Source organism: Camelus dromedarius, chromosome 6 (genome assembly GCF_036321535.1).
Source record: "Camelus dromedarius isolate mCamDro1 chromosome 6, mCamDro1.pat, whole genome shotgun sequence".
Lineage (NCBI taxonomy): Eukaryota > Metazoa > Chordata > Mammalia > Artiodactyla > Camelidae > Camelus > Camelus dromedarius.
The window spans coordinates 74,263,252-74,282,781 of record NC_087441.1 but is presented as its reverse complement, the minus strand read 5'-3'; the positions used below and the strand labels follow the sequence as shown (position 1 = coordinate 74,282,781).

General features: G+C 40.1%; 2 non-coding genes across 2 annotated transcripts; both read right to left on the bottom strand.

Annotated features, from left to right (window-relative positions):
* Window positions 1-11,911: 11,911 nt before the first annotated feature.
* Window positions 11,912-11,984, bottom strand: TRNAL-AAG (transfer RNA leucine (anticodon AAG)). The gene has a single exon. It is a non-coding gene; the product is annotated as a tRNA-Leu (tRNA).
* A 5,417-nt stretch (window positions 11,985-17,401) lies between these two features.
* Window positions 17,402-17,474, bottom strand: TRNAP-AGG (transfer RNA proline (anticodon AGG)). Its single transcript has one exon. It is a non-coding gene; the product is annotated as a tRNA-Pro (tRNA).
* Window positions 17,475-19,530: the final 2,056 nt, after the last annotated feature.

The following is a 19,530-nucleotide window of genomic DNA, read 5'->3' as shown; positions in this document are numbered from 1 at the left end:
ATGAAGCTCCCATTTGAACTTCTCTTGTTTGTAGAGCTAGACAAAACTGTCATCAGGGAATCCTTGGCATTTTGACAGCCTTGTCCTCAGTTCTACAAGGAAGGAGCTATTCTCTCCAAAAAAAAAAGAGACCGATCTTTCTTGCTTTTTATCAGCTTCCAAAAAGGCTAAAGTACAGGTTTGAATTTTGAGTCTTTGGGGGCTTATAAGTTATGAGTAAATTGTGAGAGCTCCCCACAGCGCCTCTGCTGGGTAGTTGAGCACATTGCACAGTTCCCTCGGCTGCCACTTCATATGAGTGGGGCAAGATGATAGAACCTACAAAGGCGGTTCAATTTCTAATCTTTATACTATCAGATGTAATGCTTCATAAAGGTGACACTGTTACCAGCCCACGCAATAAGACATGTCATTGTCTTGCTAGACAAATGTCAGCGTGGTAGATTAACAGCTCTGGATATGTTCTTATTATTTATTATTTAACCTGGAGTGCACCCCACTAGTATTGGTATTTAATAAGACACATTCTTTGTGCTTTAAGAAGCATCTATTATATTATTTAAAAGTCATACACATGTATTGGAAAGTTTGGAGGCAAGGACAGGGTGGGGGAGATTTAGGGAGAAGCTTGCCTTATTTGGAGGTGACCATTCAGTAATTACCAACTTAATTTCGCTTAATGAATTAACTTACATTTCCTTTTAGCCCCACTTGTTCAGGCCTCTTTCTGACTACATTTCCCACCCCCCAAAATGTATGTTTCTTCCCATGGCCTTCAGACAATACCTAGAATGGCCTGGAAGACCATATCTGCCTTGTTCTTTGTTAAAGTCCCAATATTATATATGGCTCAGGACACAGTAATTATCTGTTAAATATAGCAAATGACATTTTTAGAAATTTATGTGAGTTGATAACATGCAGTGTGTTAGCAACACTGAAACCCAGAAGTTGCCAAAACACGACCAATACCCTTGGGATTTATTTATTTATTTATTTATTTATTTATTTATTTATTTATTTATTTATTTATTTATTTATTTATTTATTTAGGCAGGGGGGAGGTAATTAAGTTTATTTGTTTATTTATTTGTTTTTTTTCAACGGAGGTATCGGGGATTGAACCCAGGACCTCGTGCATGCTAAGTATGTGCTCTACCCTCCCCCCTTACACGCTTGGGAATTACTTGACCACACTCTTTTCCTATGGCATATATAATTTCACTTAACATATTTTCTTCTATATTTGGAGATTAAGAAAGCATCTCTGTGATTTAATTGCGGTGTATCTAGCAAATATTCTTAAACCATAAACCCTAATCTATTGTTTTAGTTTATTTCTTTTGAATTGAAAGACTTTATTCAAGAATCCCCTATCAAAATGCAAATAAAGTGGACTATTAATAATCCCCATGGCTGAGATTAGCTCCCAAGGGAACATGAGATAGGGTTGCAGGGGTGTCCCCTACACTCTTTGCCTCCAGTTTGCTCACAGTGCCCCCACGGTAACGCTTCCACATAGGTTCCAAAACACTTGAAAACGTGCAGCTTTGTGGGGAAAGACTCCACATTAATCAATATTCAAGATTGCAGAACTTGCAAAATAGCAACTTTGGCATTATTTTTTTCTTTTTTGAATCCACAGCTGTTTTTTAGGGGGAATAACAACCATGGATCAAGGGGAGAAGGATTTAGCTCTTATTTCAAATTGAAATAATGATCCCCAGTGTTTGGAAAAATTATAGGCAGCAGTATCAGTGCTGATTGGAGCTCGTGTTATTAGTTCTTCTTTATATTGAACGTCCTTGAATATTTTATTCCAGTAGTGAGGATAGGTTTTGATAGATGGGGTGAAAAATTGGTTTTGCCTCTGAAAAATGTGTTTACTCTTTGTGCACTCAAATTTCTCATGGTGGCATTGAGAATTTGGAGAAAGTTGGGAGCAGACAAGTTGTGTCTTCGGTTATGCAGGACAGAAGGCAGCACATGTGAACAGCAGAGCTTCCTGTTTGCTTACAGAAGCCCAGTAGCTACTTAAAAAATAATTTAAAAAAATTTTTTAGTGGAGGGACTGGGGATTAAACCCAGGACTTGTGCATGTTAAGCATGCTCTCTACCACTGAGCTATTCCCTACCTGCCCCCACAGTTGCTTCTTTAATCCATACTCAGTTGTCTTCCTTGATCAGAAAAGTGCCATGAGTGTGAGAATCTCCTCCAGTCTACGGTGAATGCTCCACAAAGCCAAGCTATTTTAAATATGGACTGATGATTCAATGGAAGTTTTAAAAATGAAGATGAAACGTTCCACCAACAGGATGTAGAGGCATTGCAAAGAACCAAGTAGATGATGGTTTATAAAGAGCCGAGAAAAATTTTGATGACCTGGAAAATTTGATGACATGGGAAAAAAGGGGTGAGGAGATATACAAAATTAAAATTTTGAATCACCCTTTCTACATAAATTACTTTAGCTAATTAACGTTATGAAATCCGGGCTTGTTCTTGATGGGCTGGAATGACGTAAGACTCTTTTCACCTAGAGTGTTGTCACCGTTGCCATTCCGACTTTCTCCTTGTGATCAGCTTCCTTGACCACATTTCACACGCCCACACGTTCATCTTTCATCCAAGTGTAACAGATCCAAAACGTGCCACCCGCCTAAGAAGCAAAGAATGTCAACCGTGAGCTCATCCCCTTCTAAGGACAGATTTCTTAGCCCGTCTGAAAAAAATGATAGGTTTATGTTTGAAAAGATGTGGTGCTGTTTGGACAAGTCATCTAAAATAGTAAATCATATTTCAGGTCTGTTTATTAATATAAGATGAAGGATAAAGCAACACGGAAAAGAATAACATGAAATGTAAAATAAAACACTTGTTTTGCTAAGGATCGGGCCTTAACATAAAATCTCACTGTTCTCCTGGCTCTAATATAAAGGTTTTAGCTTTTATTTTATTTTACTTTTGAAATGTATGCATGCCTCACTACTCTCCAATCTGTCTTTGTCTATTTATATTCCCATATCATGGAACGAGAAGATGCCAAAGATACACAGAGGCCAAGTCCACCCCAACTTGATATTCTAAAGTACAGAGAGAAAAAATAACTCCCAAGGATGTGAAGACAAGAGGAGTTCTGGTTCTGGGACAGAAAGCAGTCTTCTGCCACTTTCCACCGCTTATTTCTTCTGGGCTTGCTTAAAATAGATAGTAAATATATATTTTTTTTACAATGGCATAGCAAAGATTCAGAAATAAATGGATAGGCTGAGCTGAAGAGATTTTATGTCTACCTATCTCTTTTTCCATTTTGTGACCTTCCTTCAGGTTCAATTTATTTATTCAGTTTCATACCCAGAACTTAGCAAAGTGTTTGGCACATGAAAAGTGGTGCTCAGTATCGTCTGAGTGGATGAATGAATATAAAGCACGTAAGGATGAGAATTAGTAAGAAAGGCTGAGACTAGGAAGACGGCAGAGGACAGGCAGTGGGGCCAGAAGTGCTCTACCCTCTACAGACATACCTTTTCGCCCGGAGTTGCTATGAACAGGCAGGTTTGGGTCCCCTGCTTCTCCTCCTTCTACTGTTTATCTTCATAGAAAAATAAAGCACGTTTGCTTCACTCTTGTTTTTGCCAATTGTCTGCCGCCTGGAGATTCTGACTCCTGTGCCCAAAGAAAACACATTCTCCTGTTTTTGTTTTTGTGTTTTTCCCCCAGAAGGACTGTTCCTCTTAAAACTTCATCGTGATTGCCTTGATGCTGATCTGAATGTGGTAGGTTCTCATGTTGGTGACTTGGGAGAGATCACAAACACACACACACACACACACACACACACACACACACACACACATTGAATTATTGAATAAATCTAGTTTTGCTCAAGTGTTCTCAATGATCCATTTCCAGCTAAAGTCCTCCTCCTGGCTTTTTCCATATCCTGTACTGTTGTGCTAGCAATGGGTCACGTTTTTGGTTTTTCTGCATCGCTAGAGAACTTTATTGATGAGAGCGTCCCCTTGAATTCCTTGAGTTTAACCTTCTTTGCAAGCTATTTCCCTAAGAAAAGCCACAACATTTATTTGAATGTATTTCTGTTCACATTTCATGCTCTTTTATTTTTAAAAATAAAACTCGATTGTGGGATAATTGGCATACAACAAACCGCACATATTTAAGATGTACAATTGGTTAAGTTTGGATGTATGCATTCACAGGTGAGGCCATCAACATCATCAAGAGAATTAACCTATCTGTCGCCCTCACATTGCTTTTTGATCATCAGACTCATTCTCTTCAGGTCCTGGACCACTTCTGAAAGAAGTGAGGTAAAGGAGTAAACTCAATTTTTTTAAGTTAGTCTCTATGTCCCATTCCATTCCTGGGTATAGTTATAACTTATAAGAGAAATTTTATTTTTACACTTTAAGATAACTTTTTTTTAGCTTTTTAAAAAAAAAAAAATTTTAATGGAGGTACTGGGGATTGAACCCAGGACCTCATGCATGCTAAGCATGTGCTCTACCACTGAGCTATCCCCCTCCCCCTTAAGACAACTTTATTACTTCTTCTCTACAATGAGGATGAAGATTGCTTTTGTTTCTTCTAGCAGAGATAGCTAGTTGTCCCCCAATATCCACACTTTCACTTTTCCTTGATAAGAGCCACCCTGCGTTATAGCTGGACAGACACATGTCCTCTCAAGCAGCACCGCACCTCCCAGTTTCCCTCGTGGTTGGGTGTGACCAGGGTCTTTCCAGTGGGATGTAGGCAGAAGTAATGAACTCAGCTACCAGGTGTGCCTTGAGGGGAAGGCGTGTAAGGCACTCTCCTTCAGCCTCCTGACCGGTGAGATACATCTTAGCCTCGGAGAAAGATGCTGCAAGTTGAAGATGGCAAGACAAAAACAGAAGATACCATCTCAGTCTAGGACTTTCATAGCAAACACTTACGTGAAAGAAAAACGACTTTCTGTCTTCTTTAAGATACTGCTACTTGGGAGTTTGTTGTGGTTGTTAACTGTATCCAAACCCGTATTCTAATTAATACACTTGTATTTTACAAATAGGGAAAACTTGGACACAGAGCGAAAAGTAAATAAAACTACTTTGAGCCGTCTTATTACAATAACTGTTTGTTTCTTCTAAAATAAACTCAAGGATAAAGTGTACGTTTTGAAATCATTTCCATCGAGCGTCTGAGACTCTCGGACATTTATTTAGGAAAACGTTCTTGCAAGATTGGCAACCTGAAATGCTTGGTAGCAGCTGCTTTGCAGACTTGAATGTAGTTCCGTAAAGTCTGTTCTCAAGAATTGTCCTTTGGACAAATACTTGGCTAGATACAGTAGCCTCATTTACAGAACATTAATATTCTTCTTATTTCTCTAAGTCATTGCTGTTTTACCTTCATTGTAGTGGCAGTTAGAAACTCTTCTAGAATGGTAACAAGAAGTGATTTGATATCATTAAGGAAAACGGTCCTGGCATGATGCTTCTTTAGTGCTCTGCCAGGAAGGACTGAGCATTAAATATGTTACCCTGTTATAATTTTTATATGCAGAAAGTCTAATTTGACATTATCTTCGAGCTACAGCTGCCCTGGTTTTCCTTGCTACCTTCACAACCCTCAACATTTTGATCTCCTTTATTAAAACGGTAGATGTTATGTAACGAAGGTAGTTCTGAAAGGCGGTAGCATTAACAGACGTTTACTGCTGCCGAATTGAAATATCTGGCTCAGCAGATGAACAGGTTGCCTAGCAACTGATACTGCAAGCTCCGGCGGCGGCTCCTGCCCACTGAGATTGACAAGGGAGCCATCACAGACTGCCTGTACCTTCCTATTTAGCAATTCTGACAGTGAGACCAGAGCCCCCAAAGGAGGAAGGGGGTGATTAAATATTAACATTTAAAGAGAGAAATATACTTACATCATATGTATACAAAATATACTGTATATAAGATAGTCAGAAACTTTTCATAGACAAATCCCTGTATTAATTGGGAAAGAGTGTGAGAGAGCAAACCTATAGAATGGAGGAAGTAAAAAAAAAATGGAATTTGAAAAAGAAAAAGATAGAAAAGGGACCTACTGCGGACTTTGGCTTTCTGTCTTATACTAAAGTGCTATTTATTTTGGCTGAGAGGCTTGTCTGATGCATGCATGACTGGACATGTCCAAGAAAATTTCTCTTAGACTGTAGCAACCATGAAAATGACTTTTGAATATCTGAACATGTGGAGCTACATATTTCTGAGCACTGTTTTATATGCAATCATACTTACTAGGTGTTGTGCCCCAGTTATCCAGGGGTACCAGCAGTCTGATTTTTTACCCACTGGCAATGAGATTTTGTTTTTTGTTATGATCCAAATAATTAACTCCTGTAAAATGTTCCTTTTCTATACTTTTTCACTGAGAACATTTATTTTCTGCAGTTTCTGAAATATGTAAACATGATGCACCATTCAAAATGTATAGCTTTGAAATAAATTCAGGGTTTACTGAGTGAATTTACGGCAGTCCTTTTGTAAGATGTTCAAGCAAGGAATTGAAACCTCTTTGGTTTTAGGGAAAAAGAAAGAATTCATTTTAAGAATCCCCTTTTTGGAGGTAAATCATGAATTATAACTCCTGTCACATTTCAAGTAAAATTAAATTCGTGTTTGGCTATATGTTTCATCTAGGAATTAATATTTTTATCCTCATGGATGTAAAACACATGGCCCAGCTAGAATATTTTAAAAATACATATACCTTCTGACCTAGTAGGAATTTATCTTAGGATATGCTCCTGATACGTGAAAACATGTAGGTTCAAGGACTCTCAATAAAGCGTTAAGTATAAGAACAAAAACCTGATAACTTCATTGTCCATTAATGGGAAACTGGTGACTTAAGTTATTGTATAGCCACAAAATTGAGTACCAAGGATCCATTATACAAACACACACACACACACACACACACACACACACACACACACACATATATATATATATATATATATGCACATACTAAGGATGTATATTTTTGCAGGAAATGTATTCAAAATATATTGTTAAGGCAAAATTTGAAGACCACAGTATAAAAAACAACACAGAATACATACATGTTTATATGCGATACAAGCCTTTACAGCAGTTACTCTTGGAGAAATGTTTAGGGGACACTGGGAGGTGAGTAGGGAGGGCTATTTTGCTGTTTATTGTAAACGCTTTAGCCTTTTGAAAAAGCTTCCCTGACATGTATTACTTTATGATGAAAAATGCTAAAATGCAGACTGCTTAGCACCAATACTATGAAATATGTTGTTTCGTTTCTGCCTTGTGCAGACATATGCAGACTGAAAACATTTTTTTTCTGTATCATTTCAGCACAGCATCTTTAAAATCTTCTTGTCTGCAATAATCCTGTTAGGGAAAAGATCACAGAGTGTCTCTAGGTCTTCCTTGAGTCTTATGTGTGTTTCTAGGGTTTTAAGTAAATTAATTCATGAACTTTCTGAATTACAGGCAATTATCTTTCAAAAAGTCTTGAGAAGAGTTAGGGGATTAGGAAGGAACAAATGTAATACTGATCTCTTTTTCTTTGGAGCCCCAAAGCCAATAATATAATTATCTTCTATTAAGTGTATTTCATCCCCTGGTAAAATAATGAAGTAAGTAGAAATGAAGGGGCGCTGTAGCCTTGATTATCTCTTATGCAAAGAGTGATTATGCCAAGGTCTGCAGAGTCAATATTCTAACTGGGAGGAAACCGTGCACCCGCCTTGGATGGTGTCTCCCGTCTGATTGTTCCTATGGAAATAGAGCTCACATATTTAGTAGGGAGAAGCCATGACTGATTTAGATGCTGGAAATTTGATGGTTTATGAGAATAGACTGATTTTTTGATGCTTTCCAAACCCTGGTCTAAAATGAGATGGTTCAAATGCGATTAGTTTGGGGTTTTTATGACGGCAAGACAAGGTTTTCTGAAAGGAAAGTTAAAATGCAGGGGCCCCTAAAGTGGACCTGGGAGCCAATCTATGGAACAGATGAGGACAAACAGTGAGCTGTTGAAGAATTCACATGTTAATGGTGCCACCCAAGGAGGTCACCTTTGAGGAATGGATTGCCTTCAGCCTCCCTGCTTCCTCTGCTTTTTTTTTTTTTTTTTGATGGTGGTTGTTGTTTTATTTGAAGTACAATCAGTTTACAATGCTGTGTTAATTTCTGGTGTACAACATAGTGATTCAGTTTTATATATATATATAATATATATATATATATATATATATATATATATATATATATTCCTTTTCCTATTCTTTTTTCTTTATAGGCTATTACAAGGTATTGGGTATAGTTCCCTGTGCTCTACAGTAGGACCTTGCTGTTTATCAATGTTGCCTCCTTGTTTCCTCTCCAAATGATCTGTTTCATTTGATTTTGTTGCCTCAGCCATCCCGGACTGGGTATCTCCAGGTACCCTCACCCTAACTAAGCAATCCCTCTTGCCACGGGTGCTGACACACAGTAGCCCTGAGCGGTTCAAGCCAGGAAGCTTATTAAGTTCAGAGCTGGACTCAAAGGAGCCCCGCCTCATCCTTTCTCTCCTCCCTCCTCCATGTGGCTGAGCCATGCCGTTCATCCTAATAACACCGTCAGGGGATGAAAGAAGATGCTATGTTTGTACATGGTTTGTTTCATTTCTGTGTTTAATATTAAGAAGCTGAACTTTCAATGAGCAGTTGTCTAAGGCTCTTTGACCTACACTTGACCAAATCACGGAGGCTGAGTTCTATCACCTCCTCTGTGGGTTGTGGCCTTCACCTCAATCTTCCCAGAAAACACAGATTTTGAAGCCAGACAGATTTGGGCTAAAGCCTTGCCTGGTGGCTGCTCTGTTAACCTCCGAGTTTCCTCAGATTCCACATCATTAATAGAGGACGTTAATAATACATTACTAACACGTCGAGTGTTATCTTATTTAATTAAATAAGACTGCTTTGGGAATTAAGTAATACTCGATGTGTGTCTTCACACAGTGATTGGTAGACACTGGGCAACTGCGTTTTCTCTTTCTCACCTGAGAAAAAAATATATACTTTTTTTTTTCCAAAAGGAAGAAAAAAAAAAAAACAAGCAAAAGTACTGTGTATCAATCTAGCTATTTTGGAAGGATTGATGTTGGTTAGTCGCAATGTTTATTCTTGGCAATGAGGCTGGTTCCCTGTTACCAGCTCCCTAAACACACAACTCAGGCTCCCACTTCTGTGCACTTCTTGGTTTCTTCTCCAGTCCAGGCGGCTTTCTGACCTCACTCTTCTTGTAACACGGAAGAACAAACCTGACTCCATATTAGATCTGTTCTTTTGGCCCTAACCCTGGGCTCTGTTTGCTGGGCTCAGTCATGCTGGTTCGGCACCTTTTGTAGAAGAATGTTGCCTAGAGCCTGAAATAGACCAGGCAGCCCTTTCTCAAGGCTCTGACCTTTAAGGGCATAACACGTTCCCATTCAAATAAAGATAAAAAGATGCAGAACAGAGAATAACATGTGTTTGTTGGAGGTTTACAGGGACACCATGACCTGACCTATATTGACAGCTGCAGGAACGAAGGTTTCTGACACCAAGAAGTTTGCAACAAGCAACCACACCCCTCCCCCTTTGTAGTATAAAAGGAGCCTGAATTCTGGCTTGGGGGAGATGGTTCTCTAGGACATTAGTCCCGCATCTTCTTGTTCTGCTGGGTTTCCGAATAAAGTTGTTATTCCTTGCCCCAAGAACTCATCTCCTGATTTATTTGGTCAGTCTGTTGTGCTGTGAGCAAAACGAGTTTGGACTCAGTAACACTCTGAACGCAAGCCACCCCCTTCCCTTCTGTGCTCTTGTTCTTATCACTTTCTTCCCAGAAGGGCTACCTCCTTCTTATCAACCCACCAAATTCATTCGTTCTGAAAGGCCCAGCTCAGTCCCCCTCTTCCATGAGGCCTCCTTGAGAACCACCACTCGCATCAGGGCTCCATGTCCTGTACTCCCAGAGAGGAAGGGGCAGCACTGAACTCGCCCCATCACAGCCCTGCTACAGGGCTTGCCTGACACACCTCCTGACTTCAGCCCCATAGAAACCACTGTGCCCAGAGACCACAGGGCCCCTGCCTCACGATCCTGTGTCTTTGCCCCCTTCATTCAGTCCCCTTGAAATCCCCCTTCTTTTTAAGATTTCAGTGACAGCATCTCTGTGAGCACTTTCGCATTCTCCTGAGCCAAGTCCTCTCCTGTGCTCTCACAGTTCATTTCTCTGTAGCGCTCATGCCACTTCATGTGACACCTCCTCCAAATATCCTTTAATTCTGGTCCTACAAGGTAAGCTGATAAGCACTTATCAATTGATTTTGAAATATTTCTAGTCCTGTGATTTGCCTGTATATTCTATCATTGGCATTGATCATTTTGATTATATTCTTTGTGCATTTTTTGATATGTTTTACACCAGACCATAGTGGAATTTTGCAGTACAAATGGATTTTAATGTTTCTCTTTGTAATGGAATTTTTTAGCCTTATGTTTAAATATATAATTGTCCCCATGTTTAAAAAAAAATAGGGGGATGGTCTCCTTCTTTTTATCCCTGGGGCTTGGAACTTAACATATGCTGCCTATGAATAGAATACATGGATTTGTCTGTCAGGATTCTTTAATTTTGTTATGTGTTCAACCCATCTATGTGGAAGACCCTTGAGTCTAGACTTTCATAGCCATCATAGCACCGACCATGTGATGCCCATAAGAGGTGTTCAGTATACACTTGTTGTTGTGCTAACAATTGCAGCTGTCCAACCAGTTGCCACCGTCCAGCTCTGGGAGTGCATAGAAGATAATTAACAATTACCTGTTACTCTCCACTCCAGGTGCACAGGACAGGAAACTCTAGAGGGCAATTTGTGTCTTTGATTACACTGCCCCTCTATGCCTGGGTCCACAACATCGAGGCCTGACTTCTTCAGTTTGTCTGAACTCACATTTCTGCTTTCACTTGTTGATATAAAAAAATTTAAAATCAAAAGTGTAGAATTAATTCAGTCATAAAAAGGAATGAAATAATGCCATTTGCAGCAACATGGATGGACCTAGAGATTATCATACTTAGTGAAGTTAAGTCAGAGAAAGACAAATATCACATGATGTCACTTATATGTGGAATCTAAAAAAACACACTTTACAAATGAACTTATTTACAAAACAGAAACAGACTCACAGACATAGAAAACAAGCATATGGTTACCAGGGGGGATAGGGGTGTAGAGGGATAAATTGAGACATTCATTGGGCTTTGCAGCTTCCACTACTGTATATAAAATAGATAAACAAGAAGGTCCTACAGTATAGCACAGGGTACTATATTAAATAATAGCCTATAATGGAAAATAATATGAAAAAAACTGTAATTGTTTTCATTACATCAAGTGAAAAGATGCATCTTCATTTTAATCTTTGGTCCTAATTTTGCAGACAATAGCAATGCAAAATAAACTTCATCCTTTCCTACGTGGTTGGTTCTTTTGAAACAGCTGAAGACAGCACTTATATTTCTTATGAGTTTTATTTTGTCCAGGCTAACTATCTTCAGAGCTTCACACTTTCAGTCAAACACCCAAGTTCCAGGACATGTATGTTCTTTTTTTTTTTAAGGTGATATCAGAAGTTTATTTTTTAAAACATAATTAATATGAATTCAGCTTTGTGTCAAATATCTAGCAGAGAGAGGGATAATTAAGTTTGTGCAAAACATTAAAATGAAGACATGAGCTAATTTTTTAAAACTGCATATTCACTTGTTTCATTTTTAAAGTGTATTTATTTTTATTTAAATTTGGGGGGATAGGTAAAACTTTCCTTATTTACTTACTTGTTTTTAATGGAGGTACTGGGGATTGAACCCAGGACCTCATGCATCTTAAGTGTGCACTCTACCACTGAGCTATACCCTCCCCCCTAAGCTAATGTTTTGTGATCTAATTTTTTAAACATTTTTTATTGAGTTATAGTCATTTTACAATGTTGCGTCAAATTCCAGTGTAGAGCACAATTTTTCAGTTATTCGTGAACATATATATATTCATTGTCACATTTTTTTTTTCCACTGTGAGCTACCACAAGATCTTGTATATATTTCCCTATGCTATGCAGTATAATCTTGTTTATCTAGTCTATATATGCCTGTCAGTATCTACAAATTTTGAACTCCCATTCAGGACATGTATGTTCTTGTCTTCCTCTGAGTGCTTTCTGGTTCGTCCATGTCCTTTCTAAAATGTAGTTCCCAAATTAAACTCAACATCCACATTTGAGTTGGTTCCTGAGGACAGCTGACAATTACCTCCTTTGATCTGGACAATATACTTCTATTAATACAACCCAATATTACATTTGCTATTTAATTTGGTCATTTTCTGCAACTAGCTTAGCATTACTAATGCTAGACAGCCTTGCCTAGTGGTTGTCTGTGACACCTTAGAGTCAGGAGGCTTGGTTTCAAACCTTAGGTCAATCATTTCTACCTATTCGATCTCACACTAAACATTCTGTGCCTCAGTTTCCTCATCTGTAAAATGAGGATGATGACAGTATGACTGTGATGCTGCATATGCATTTTGCACTGTACTGGGAACAAATCTATGGTCAGCAAATATTAGTTGTTTAATCTAAATCCAATTTACATAAATTGCTATTAAATCAGCCCCCACCCCTCCCATAGCACCTGTCCTTGTGCAGTGTTTTGAATATGAAGTGTATACCTTCAAATTATCCCTGTATATTCCACTGTGTTAGCTTGGAAATCAAACCTACTAATATATATTTTATTCTTAGTCTGTGTTGTGCTGTCTTCGGCACGTCCCCTGTTTTCTATCAACTGCTGAATTGTTTGCTGTGTCCTCTCTGTCTTTGTCAAGGCCATTGATAAAATACTGAATGTGGTGGAACAGAAGCCAAAGAACCAAACCACTGGAAATTCTTTCTCTCTTTCTCCTCCACCTCAACCCCTCACTCCTCCTCACCCTCTGAGTGACACTCCTGGAGTGTCCTGTCCAACCACCAACACCCCCACCCAACAGCTTGGCCTCAGAGCTTCGTTATTCCTTCCAGGTCTGAATCCTGGAGGCTCTAAACAGTCTTGGTCCACTGCAGGCATTCGGAAAAGAACCAAGTCAGGATTGCCATTAAAGTATTGTCAAAATAAAAAGGAGGAAAGTATTAATATAGCCATCAGGAATCAGGGAAGACTTCTCGGTGGTGGTGATACTAGAGCTGGGCCTGGGAACCAGTAGTGATATTACTGGTGTTTGTAGACAGTAGCTCAGTAACTCCACACCCACAGGGAAATCCTGGGGCTCTGAGTGGGGAGGGGGTGGCGCAATGTTTGTTATTTATATTTGGAAAACTTAGCCTTTGGTGATTCTAGTATAGGGAGGCTTGTGTGAGTGTGAGTGTGTGTGTGTGTGTGTTTGTGTGTGTGTGTTTTCTCTCTGTGAAAGGAGGGAGGGAGAGACCGAGGGAGTGAGAGAGGCTGGGAGATAACTCAATTCTTAAGGGCTTTAAGAGCCTTGTTAAAGGGCTGGCCTTCATCCAGTAGGCAGAATGGAACTGTAGAAGGTTTTCTAAAGTATTGCTGTGAAATAATTAGATTTTTTGTTTTAGGAAGATAAATACAGACAAGAATGGATAGGAGACTGAACCAGGGCAGCGGCAGAGGGAGAGGAGATAATGGAACTGACTGAAAGGAGAGAAATCTGAAGGTGGTATCGATAGGGCTTGGAGGCTGATAGAAATGGGGTGTGGGGAGGGAGGTGGGCAGAGAGGGATGCTGGCTTGCTCCCAGCATCTGGCTTGATTAGCTGGGATGGATGCAGAGGACCGTACCACTGATTAAGGCAGCAGACAGTGCTGGGAAAGACAAGGTGTTCAATCCTGTTCCCTTGTGTGTCTGCAACAGCAAAGTGTAGTAGGCAGGCGACAGGACGGCAGTCAGGAGTCCGGAATGGGGATGGCGTGGCCTCTCAGTGGACTCCATCTTGACCAGCAGCAACCTGGAGAAGCCTGATGAAGGCAACATTCTAGAAGCTGTACTCTTTACCTGGCTTGCTCACTCCTGTTGCTGAGTCCAAACCGGTTCAGCTTGCTGCATGGTAGGGCAATAAATTGGTAGACAAGGTGTTGGGGCGAGGGATTACAACTTTATTTGGAAAGCTGGAAGACAGAGGAGATGGAGGAATACAGCCCTGAAGAACCATCTTCCCCCAGCCAGAATTCAGGCTCCTTTTATACTAAGAAGGGGAGAGGGTGTGGCTGGTTGTTGCAAACTCCTTGATGTTGGAATCCTTTGTTCCTGCAGCTGTCCATGTAGGTCAGGCCATGATGTCCTGGTAAACCTCCAACAAAACAAGTGTTATTCTCTATTCTATGACTTTCTATCTCTATGTGAATGGAAAAGTGTTAATAGCCTCAAAGGTCAGAGCCTTGAGAATGGGCTGTCCTGTATGTTTCAGGCTCTAGGCAGCATTTTTTAACAAAAGGTGCAGAACCAGCATGACTGAGCCCCAGAAACAGAGCACAAAGCCAAAGGAACAGATCCAATATGGAGTCAGGTTTGTTCTTCCCTATGACACTCTTGGCAGCAGAATCTTAACCCCAGTTAGCATGGGGAGGTCTAATTTATTCAGATGTTTCCACCTAGAATAATACCTACTGGGGGTCTTTCTTTAGAATTCTAAGAAGATAATAGAAGACTGAGCTGAAAATAGCAGACCCCACACTAGGAAATTAGGACTACATAAGGTTAAATTCAACCCAATAATGGGAAATCTGTAAATAAGAAACAGTGGCACTCAACCACATCCAAGTCGAAATCTTTTTCATTGTGAGACTGGTGAAAATCTTCAGCTGGATGGAGCGAGGATAATTATCCCTTTTCCTTCAGGTTCTGCTGGTCTTGTTCTATATTCCATGCTGTTTTTGTCCCATACCAGAAAGTGCTTCCTGCCCACACATTCATTTGTAGTTGCTCAGATTTCAGTTTTAGAACAGAGCTGTTACGCTGCTCAGAGGTTCTTTATGTTACATGCCGTACATTACATATAAGCTTTCAGTTGCTACTTCCTCCTGGAATTGCTTCCTTTCCCCCAGGACGGGTCTGCTCTCCCCACCCCTCCAGCTTGACCATTTCCTCTTTAGTTTGCTCTTGTGAGCTTGGGGTTCATTTCCAAAGGGAGGAAGAAAGACCGGAGGGCTAAGGAATACTGAATAGGTAACCAAGAAAGTGTTCCCTCTTCTTTCCATAGGCGGACTAACTTCCCACCTGTGTTCAAGTTGAAAATACTTACCCCCACTGGCCTGAGATTTACATGTTACAATGCTTCCTGCATAATTGTATTAAAACATTTCACTACCTCGTGCCCCTTGTGGAGTTTCACCATCTTCTTGGCTGCCCTTGAATAGTCGTAGTAGAGCCAGGAATGAGACAACCTGAGGGTGTACTAGGGAAGAATGCGTCTGACTCCGTATGAGACCTGCTCCTTTGGCTCTAACCCTGGGCTCTGTTTCCTGGGCTCAGCCATGCTGGTTCTGCACCTTTTGTGAAAGAATGTTGCCTAGAGCCTGAAACAGACAAGGTAGCCCATTCTCCAAGCCCTGACCTTTAAGAGTATAACACTTTTCCAGTCATACAGAGATAAAAAGTTGCAGAACAGAGAATAACATTTGTCTTGTTGGGGGTTTACAGGGACACCGTGACCTGACCTACATGGACAGCTGCAGGAACGAAGGATTCCAACACCAAGAAGTTTGCAACAACCAACCACACCCCTTCCCCTTTTTTTGTATAAAACAAGCCTGAATTCTGACTTGGGAAACATGCTTCCTTAGGACACTAGTCCCCCATCATCTCTATCTGCTAGCTTTCCAATAAAGTTGTTATTCCTTGCCCCAGCAACTTTTCCAATAAAGTTGTTATTCCTTGCCCCAGCATGATTTATTGGCATACCATGTGAAAAGTAGAAAGAATTTGGATTCTGTAACAAGGGGGAAAATGGAGAGGCAGCAGAGAGAGACAGGAGGGGATTCTGGTAACAACAACAACACAGAGGGAAGAGCAAAACAGGCAGGTGAGAGGAGGAATGTGCAGCATCCTCACTGATGCTTGGGGATTATCAAATCCACTCCCTCTTTTTTTTCTAAGATGCTCATAAACCATTCATTGAATAACCTATTCTAGAATTCCACTGGAGCTGGAGGTTAAGGTTACTGATGTAACCAAGTTCCAAGTTCTTGGAATTCCTAGGATGTTTGCCCGTCTCACCCCAGCACATCCCCATTATCCATCAGTGAATCCACCTGGAGGCTCTAAGTTCAGCATTTCTCTGCATTATTCATCTGTTCCCTGAGCCTTGTTTCCATCTGGAGGGCTTGGTGCTCTGTTACCATCTTCTTGCCTCTCTTCTTGTGAAATCTAAATTCTGAATTTTCTCGTTCATCCTAAAAGCTATCTTGACTCTATGCTATGAAAAAGAAAATGTTAGGAGAAATTCAGATCTTAAACGTTTCGGAAAACAAATGAAATAGGACATGTAACACAAAAAGTTACTTGTTCTACCTATATTAAATGTAATTCTCCAAAGCTGATTAGTTTTAGAGAACAGATTCCTTCTTTGAATCTATTTTATGTAATGTTCTTTTAGAACATTACTCTGTTAAACTATCAATTTCCATCATCTCTCCTTAGCTTCAAGCCTCACCTGGATTTTACCTGTGCTGTCATTTCTTCTCAGGTCATAATCGTAAGCTCATTAGGACTAGATCTAAATGCCTATACTCAAAGCCCATCAAAATAATGCTTAAATATCTGGGCATGTCTATTTCTTACAAGTAAAAGAAGTCCAGTGGCAGCAAGAACTCTTATGGGGGCTCAAGATTTGTCAGGGGCCCAACCACCTTCTCTCCTGCTGTTTCTTTATGCTTAGTGTTTGATCTCACAGCCCATGGTGCAGCCAGGGACAGCCTTCATATTTGCATGACAGCCAGCAAGAAGGAGCAAGGAAGGGCAACCCTTTCTTCTAATGAAACTTTCTAGAAGCCCCATGTAATACAGTACTCCTACTCACATCACACGGCCACATGTAGCTGCAAGAGAGGCTGGGACATGTAACCATTTAAGTCGTTAACACTATGACCAATTAAAAATCTAGACTTTGTTTAAGAAAGTAAAGGAAAAGGAATTTCTGGCAGATCTGGCAGGCAATCAGCTATCTTTGCCATATTAGCTTTCCTGAATTTGCATTCTACTCATTGGAGATATCATTTATTGAGGATAGACTTTTAATTTAATTTAATTTAATTGCACTTAATTTTTTAACTGGAGGTACTGGGGATTGAACCCAGGACCTCATGCATCCTAAGCATGTGCTCTACCACTGAGCTGTACCCTCCACCCTCCAATTTCACTGTGATTCAACAAATAGAGTCAAAAATAAAAATGACCTTGGGGTAAGTTTCATGGGCTGGATCTTTTCCTATTACAGAGAATTTAAAAGAGCACTAGTAAAGAAGAGCGAGATAACAAATCCCCTGTATTTACAAGTGTTATTCTAAAGGAGAAAATACCTTCCTCAGTTGTGATTTTTACAAGATTTTTCCTACCAAGAATACTTGGCCAAGTGGGTGGGAGTGGCCGAAATCCAGTGCCCGTGAAGGCCAGCAGCCACGCTGTAGCCTCTGCTCTGTCTCCAGGGAAGCCTCCATCAAACCTCCCTCTGACTGTGACCTTCCGGCTGCTCCAGCCATGTCCTCGCTGCCTTTCTCAGACCCCTCCTGACTCCTCCTTTCAGCCCTTCTTCTGCCCTCCTTTTTCCTCTCACAACTCCCACTTCCATGTTCTCTGTTTTCTACCAGGTCTGACACTATTTCATACTTCCTTCTATGAAACCGTCTTTCTTTTTTTTAAATTCGTCCACACACATTGCAAGTCAAAGGGTTCTATAAGGGTTCCTATGAGAAACAGCAGACTCTTACCCCTACACCTCACCCTTTTCTGCTTCTAATTCAAACATATATTCAATACATCCTGCCTTGAGCCCCTCCTGTAAGCCCCACACTGGTCCACAGTCAGTATACGTTAGTGTGTAAAATAGATGAAACTCCTTGCCTGCAGCGACTTCTTTTCCTTCTGATTGGGAGGCACAGACAAAACACAGTAACTCTGACAAGCAAGTAAATTACATAATATGTGCATTGCGGTAGGAGTTGTTGGGGAGAGAACAGAGGGAGGGGAGGGGGTCCTGAGCATGGGAAGGAGATGAGGACAGAATTCTTTTTTTTTTTAACTGAAGTATAGTTAATTTAAAATGTTATTTTAGTCTCTGGTGTATAGCATAGTGATTCAGTTATATATATATATATATATATATACACACACACACACATATATATTGTTTTTCATTATAGGTTATTATAAGTTATTGAGTGTAATTCCCTATGCTATAGTTGGTCCTTGTTGTTTATCTGTTTTATATATAGTAGTTCATATCTGCTAATCCCAAACTCCTAATTTATCCCTCTTCCTTTCCCTTTTGATAACCATAAATTTATTTTCTATGTCTCTGAATCTGTTTTGTAAATAAGTTCATTTGTGTCTTTTTTTTTTTTTTTAAGATTCCACATATGAGCGATATCATAGGGCATTTTTCTTTCTCTTTCTGGCTTACTTCACTTAGAATGACAGTCCCCAGGTCCATCCATGTTGCTGTAAATGGCATTATTTTATTCTTTTTTATGGCTGAGTGGTATTTCATTGTATAAATACATCACAGCTTCTTTATCCAGTCATCTGTTGATGCACATTTAGGTGCTTCCATGTCTTGGCTGTTGTAAATAGCACTGCTGTGAACATTTGGGTGCACGTGCCTTTTCAAATTAGAGTTCCTTCTGGATATATGCTCAGGAGTGGGGTTGCTGGATGATACGGTGAGTCTGTTTTCAGTCTTTTGAGGAATCTCTATACTGTTTTCCGTAATGGCTGTACCAAACCACATAGGGAGGGGTACTTTCAGGTCCTCTAGGCATAAGGTGAGCTTTTTCATTTTTAAGAAAATGATTTGTGTACATAGCAGTATCATGACCCAAGTCCCATCATTCTGGCAGCCACAGGTGGAGGGTCTGTACGGCTGCAGGTGGACCAAACTCCCAGAACACAGGGGAGCGTGAGCTCCATGGCTAAAGCAAAGCAAGAATCTGAACCAAAGGGTCAAAAACTTTTTTTCACCTTTAATTATCCTTCAGTTGTTTTCTTCAATATCTCTCCTTCTCTAGTAGGTAATGATTTAGAAGCAGTTTTCTTATTGGCCTGTTTACCTTATTTTATGTTTTCAAATACTTGAGTGATGATGAGAGGAAGGTGGGACACGTGCTATGGGCCGCTTTTCATTCTACAATATGTTGTACCGCTGTAACAGGGGAGAACACATCTGACTCCATATTGGATCTGTTC